Source organism: Rissa tridactyla, chromosome W, assembly GCF_028500815.1.
Source record: "Rissa tridactyla isolate bRisTri1 chromosome W, bRisTri1.patW.cur.20221130, whole genome shotgun sequence".
NCBI lineage: Eukaryota > Metazoa > Chordata > Aves > Charadriiformes > Laridae > Rissa > Rissa tridactyla.
In genome coordinates this window covers 9,237,930-9,244,717 of record NC_071496.1, presented here as the reverse complement: position 1 = coordinate 9,244,717, position 6,788 = coordinate 9,237,930, and positions in this window count along the sequence as shown.

Here is a 6,788-nt window from a genome sequence, read left to right as displayed (position 1 = left end):
TGGCTACAGTGTAAAGGAGGTTTTTCACATCTTGTCCTGTCTGGACTGGCCCAAGGAGTATCACGCAAACTCTCCCCCATTTAATTTGTTCAATTGTCTGTCACTGCTCAGGGCTCTATTCAAAACCGTTCTTCTTCCAGGTCATTCAACAGAGAGGGCTTACGATCAGACTCTAACCTGGAATATGCATTCTCCAAAAAAACACTACACCTAAGAAAGCTTGTGTTTCTTTTTTGTTAGTTGGTGGAGACGTAGTTGTTATTTAATTGATCACATCCATAGGTATATGATGATGTCCATCTTTCCATTTTATTCCTAAAATCTGGATGTCCTGTGCAGGTCCTTTGACCTTACTTCGTTTTATGGCAAAAACAGCTTTCAGAAGAATCTGGATTATTCTTCTCCCTTTCTCAAACACTTCTGCCTCTCTGTTGCCCCACACAATGATGTCATCGATATATTGCAGGTGTTCAGGGGCTGCTTCTTGTTCCAGTGCAGTCTGGATCAGCCCATGGCAAATGGTGGGGCTGTGTTTCCACCCCTGGGGCAGTCGATGCCAGTTGTATTGGATACCCCTCCACATGAAAGCAAACTGTGGCCTGCACTCTGCTGCCAAAGGGACTGAGAAAAACGCATTAGCGATATCAATTGTGGCATACCACTTGGCTGTCTTTGACTCCAATTCATATTGGAACTCTAGCATGTCCAGCACGGCAGCACTCAGCAGCAGCGTGACTTCATTCAGGCCACGATAGTCTACAGTTAGCCTCCACTCTCCATTAGATTTTTGCACCGGCCATATGGGACTGTTAAAGGGTGAGTGAGTCTTGCTGATCACTCCTTGGCTCTCCAGTCATCAAATCAGCTTATGGATGGGAATCAGAGTCTCAGTTGGTGCAATATTGTCACTGGTGTACTGTCATTGTAGCAATTGGCACCTGCTGTTCTTTGACCTTCAGCAACCCCACAACAGAAGGATCCTCTGAGAGACCAGGCAAGCAAGACAGCTGTTTAATCTTCTCTGTACTCAAGGCAGCTATATCAAAAGCCCACTGATACCCCTTTGGGTCCTTGAAGTACCCTCTCCTAAGATAGTCTATGCCAAGGATACACGGGGCCTCTGGGCAAGTCACAATAGGGTGCCACTCATTCCCAGTTAGGCTCACCTCAGCCTCCAACACAGAGAACTGTTGGGATCCCCCTGTCGCTCCAGAAATACAGATGGGTTCTGCCCCTTTGTATCCTGATGGCATTAGGGTACACTGTGCACTGGTGCCCACCAGAGCCTTATACTCCTGGTCTGATGTGCCAGGCCATCGAACCCACACCATCCAGTCATCCCTTTCCTCTGCCTGGCTGGGGGCAGGGCCCTTTTATTCCTGGACAGAGTAATCATTACTTGATTTTTGTAACTGCAAACCAGAAGTCCCTTTATTAGGTTCAGAAGTAAGATCTTCCCTTCTATTCTGCTCTATAGAAACTCGAGCAGTAAATTTCCTGGATGAATGACGTTTGGCTGTTGTTTTTTTCTTGTGATTCCCATACTCAAGCTTCTAGTTTCGAGGTAGGTTTACCATCCCACTTCCTCATGTCCTCCTGTGGTTGCGCAGATAGAACCACAGGGTGGTATGTAGTGTGCATCACCGGTACACTCTCCCTTGAGCAGAAAAAGTATGGCTCTTAATAGCTATTTGTCAGTATGGGCGAGGAAGAAGACATATTCCCTTTGAATTGCTGTAACTGTTGGAACAGTCTCTCCACAGCTGAGACGCAGGCCCATAGGGAGGAAGAGAGATTCTCTTTGAATCACTGGAGTTGGCTGGCCAATCCAGCCACAGTTGGTGCCTCTGTGTCTGTCCAGCTCATTATCGCCAGGGTGCTGGCGTATGATGTCGGTGCACTTTGTACAAACTTTCGCCACCATGGACCACATGCACCGGATTTCATCTGGGTCTTTGGATGCCTGGTTATTGACCTGGTTGCTATAGATCACCTCCACCACAGCTAATTCCCTCAGATACTGGATACCTCCCTCAGTGGTGGTCCACTTGCCTTGGTAATTTACAAGATCTTCCTTGAAGGGATATCTTTCCTTCACGCTCAACAGGAGGCACCTCTAGAGGCTGAGGACTGTTGCCCCTTTTCCAATTCCTTTGTCAATGGCCTTATTCCTAGCAAGGAATCACAGCTGCCAGGCTTCCTTACCCTCTATTTCCTGACTATTGGCCCCAATATCCCAGCATCAGAGCAACCAGATGATAATTTGCTTGCCTGGTTGATCACTGAAATCTTTTTGCATATCTTGCAGCTCACTCAAGGATAGGGATCAGGTGGTTTCTGACTTGTTTATGCTTTCAGTCTCTTCCCTCTCCTGTTATTGTGACTGCCCTGCAGAACAGGCTGCCTCTTCTGATTCTCTCTCCTACTCCCTCTTAGGAGAAGCTTCTTCTTCCCTTACTAAACAAGTTGACCTCCGCTTCCATTGTTTCTTCTTGACTATCCGGGCAAAAGATATAGTTGAGGGCTGGGTCTCTGGTTTAGCCACAGTGTCTGTTTGTATGTCTTCAGAACCAGAGGCCCTCTCTTCTCCTTGAGGGTGCTGAATAGTGATGAATAGTGCTTGGTAGGCGTAGGCCAGGCCTCAGCACAGTGCGAGAAGTTGTGTCTCTTTGGCATAGCCAGGGCCAGGGCATCTTTTTTTCAAACATTCTAACACTTCATCAGGACCTTGCACTTGTTCAGGAGTGAAGTTACAGACCATCGGTGACAACCGTTCTAGGTACCTGCCCATATTCTCCCACACGCCTTGTCACCCATAACCACACTATCTCGAGGCATATCCCTGGGTGATATTCCTAAATAGTTGGTTAACCTTAGAAAAAGCAAAAAAAAAATTCTTGAGAAGTATTGATATGAGTATTTTGGTTACCCAAGGATGTTTGAGATACTGAAGAGTTATTGTAACAAGGGAGAAAACATCTACCCCACAGGAGAAGGGGAAGGTGCCATTCTGTGTTTCCTCCACCGAATGCCTCTCAGAGGTGAAAAGGGAAAAAGTATAATTGTTAATTGTCTCCATGAGATGGTTCCCAAAGTACAGGGAAGGCATTAATGGAGGGCCCAAATACCAGATTAGGCTCAAGGCCAGTGCTTTTATCATAATTCTCCCAGGCAAAACACCACCAAGCACAGCAAACTGCAAAAGCTAAAACCAGCCTTTAACAAGCTCTCAAATTTGATGTACAGCAAAAAAAGCGAGCATTGTGTGGATCTGATAAACCAAAGTCAAGAACAGATAAGTCAACATCACGACCAGCAACTGTTAAACAGATATAATAATTATAAGTTCCCTCCAATACACTCCGGTCAAATCTGTTGTTATCTCAAACCCTTTGAGTTATGCATTGGCCCGGAAATGGACTGTCATGGTTTAACCCCACTAGGCACCACACAGCCACTCGCTCACTTCCCTGTCCCAGTGGGATGGGGGAAAGAATTGGAAGGGTAAAACTGTGAAAACTTGTGGGTTCATATAAGACAGTTTAATAAGAAAAAAGAAAAACAAACAAAGAAAAGCATACCCAAGGAAAACAAGTGATGAAAAAACCCAACAATTGCTCACCACCAGACAACCGACACCTAGCCGGTTCCTGAGCAATGGCCGCCCCAGCAAACTCCTCCCCTAGGTTTTATTGCTGAGCACGATGTCATATGGTATGGAATAACCCTTTGGTCAGTTGGAGTCAGCTGTCCCAGCTGTGTCCCCTCCCAATTTCTTGTGCACCCCCAGCCTACTCACTGGCGAGGTAGCGTGAGAAGCAGAAAAGGCTTTGACACTGTGTAAGCACTGCTCAGCTGTAACTAAAACATCACTGCATTATTAACATTGTTTTCAGCACAAATCCAAAACATAGCACCATACCAGCTACTATGAAGAAAATTAACTCTATACCAGCCAAACCCAGTATAATCTTGTACTGGGGGAGCCCAGAACTGGACAGAGTACTCCAGGTGTGGCCTTAACAGTGTTGAATAAAGTGGAGTGATCACCTCCCTTGACCTGCTGGCAACACTCCTCCTCATGCAGCCCAGAATAATGATATTCTTTGTTGCAAGGGCACATTGCTGGCTCATAGAATCATAGACTGTGTTGGGTTGGAAGGGACCTTTAAAGGTCATCTAGTCCAACCCCCCTGCAGTCAGCAGGGACATCTTCAACTAGAGCAGGTTGCTCAGAGCCTCATCAAGCCTGGCCTTGAATGCCTCCAGGGATGGGGCCTCCACCACCTCTCTGGGCAACCTGGGCCAGTGCCTCCCCACCCTCATTGTAAAGAACTTCTTCCTAATGTCAAATCTAAACCTGCCCTGCTCTAGTTTAAACCCATTGCCCCTCGTCCTATCCCGACATGCCCTTGCAAACAGCCCCTCCCCAGCTTCCCTGTAGGCCCCCTTCAGGTACTGGAAGGCTGCTATAAGGTCTCCCTGGAGCCTTCTCTTCTCCAGGCTGAACAACCCCAACTCTCTCAGCCTGTCCTCATAGGAGAGGGGCTCCAGCCCTTGGATCATCTTTGTGGCCCTCCTCTGGACCCATTCCAACAGGTCCATGTCCTTCTTGTGCTGAGGACTACAGAGCTGCATGCAGTACTCCAGGTGGGGTCTCATGAGAGCAGAGTAGAGGGGGAGAATCACCTCCCCTGACCTGATGGCCACACTTCTTCTGATGCAGCCCAGGATACAGTTGGCTTTCTGGGCTGCAAGCGCACATTGTTGGCTCATGTCCAGCTTTTCACCCACCAGTACCCCCAAGTCCTTTTCCGCAGGGCTGCTCTCTATCACATCATCCCCCAGCCTGTATTGATACCAGGGATTGCCCCGACCCTTGTGCAGGACCTTGTGCTTGGCCTTGTTGAATCTCATGAGATTCACGTGGGCCCACTTCTTGAGCTTGTCCAGGTCCCTCTGGATGGCATCCCTTCCCTCAGGCATGTCAACCGCACCACTCAGCTTGGTGTCGTTGGAAAGCTTGCTGAGGGTGCACTCGATCCCACTGTCTATGTCATTGATGAAGATGTTGAACAGCACCGGTCCCAATACAGATCCCTGAGGGACACCACTTGTCACCAATCTCCATCTGGACATCAAGCCATTGACCACCACCCTCTGGATGCAACCATCCTACCAATTCCTCATCCACCGAACAGTCCACCCATCAAATCCGTATCTCTCCAACTTAAGAGAGAAGGATGTTTTGGGGGACCATGTCAAAGGCCTTGCAGAAGTCCAGATAGATGACATCCACAGCTCTCCCCTTGTCCACTGATGCAGTCACTCCATTGTAGAAAGCCACCAGGTTGGCCAGGCAGGACTTGCCCCTGGTGAAGCCATGCTGGCTGTCTCGAATCCCCTCCCTGTCCTCCATGTGTCTTAGCATAGCTTCTAGGAGGATCTGTTCCGTGATCTTCCCAGGCACAGAGGTGAGTGAGGCTGACAGGGCGGTAGTTCCCAGGGTCCTCCTTTCTACCCTTTTTAAAAATGGCTGCAACGTTTCCCTTTTTCCAGTCACCAGGGGCTTCACCTGACTGCCACGACTTTTCAAATATCATGGAGAGTGGCTTGGCAACTACATCAGCCAATGCCCTCAGGACTCTGGGGTGCCTCTCATCAGGTCCCATAGACTTCTGTGTGTTCAGGTTCCTCAGGTGGTCATGAACCTTGTCTTCACTTACAGTGGGAGGGACTTTGTCCCCCAGGTCCCCGCCTTGTGGTCCTTGAACTCGGGAGGTGTGAGGAGAGAGGCTGGCAGTAAAGACCAAGGCAAAAAAATCATTCAAAACCTCAGCCTTCTCCTCGTCTGTTGTTACCAGTTTGCCATTCTTGCTCATCAGGGAGGGCACGCTTTCTTTGACCTTCCTTTTCTGGCTGACATCCCTGTAGAAGCCCTTCTTGTTATTCTTAGCATCCCTTGCCAAGTTCAGCTCCAGCCGCTCCTTGGCCTTCCTGACCTCGTCCCTACATAACCGGGCAGCATCCCTATACTCTTCCCAGGACACCCGATGCTGCTCGAACTGCCTGTGCAGTTCCTTCTTGCCTTTTAGTTTGACCAGCAGGTCCCAGCTCAGCCATGCTGGTCTCCTCCCTTTCTTGCTTGATTTCTTACACCTGGGGATCGAGAGAGCTCTTGTGCTCTATGGAAAGCATCCTTGAAGATCTGACAGCTCTGTTCTGCCCCCTTGTCCCTGAGGACCATTTCCCAGGGGGTCCTATTGACTAACTCCTTGAAGAGCCGGAGGTTTGCTTTCCTAAAATTCAGGGTCCTGATTAGGCTCCTCGTCTGGCACGTATCTCTCCGGACCGTGAACTCCACCAGTACGTGGTCACTGCAGCCCAGGCTGCCTCCAATCTTGACATCCCTGATGACCTCACTGGCATTGGTGACTATGAGGTCCAGTATGGCATCCCCTTGGGTAGGGCTGTCTATTTCCTGTCTTAGGAAGTTATCATCGAGGCACTCCAGGAACCTGGATTGTGTACAGCTTGCCATGTTGCTTTTCCAGCAGATGTCGGGGTGGTTGAAATCCCCCAGCAGGACAAGAGCCTTCGAGCACGACGATGCCTCAGGTAGCTGGAGGAAGAAGGCTTCATCAGTAGGTTCCCCTTGATCAGGCGGCCTGTAGTACACACCAACCACAAGGTTCCCCATGTTGCCTCGGCCTCTAATTCCTACCCATAAGCTTTTGACTTCCTCTTGGCTGTTCTTTAGGGACGTCTCGTCACACTCTATCCCTTCC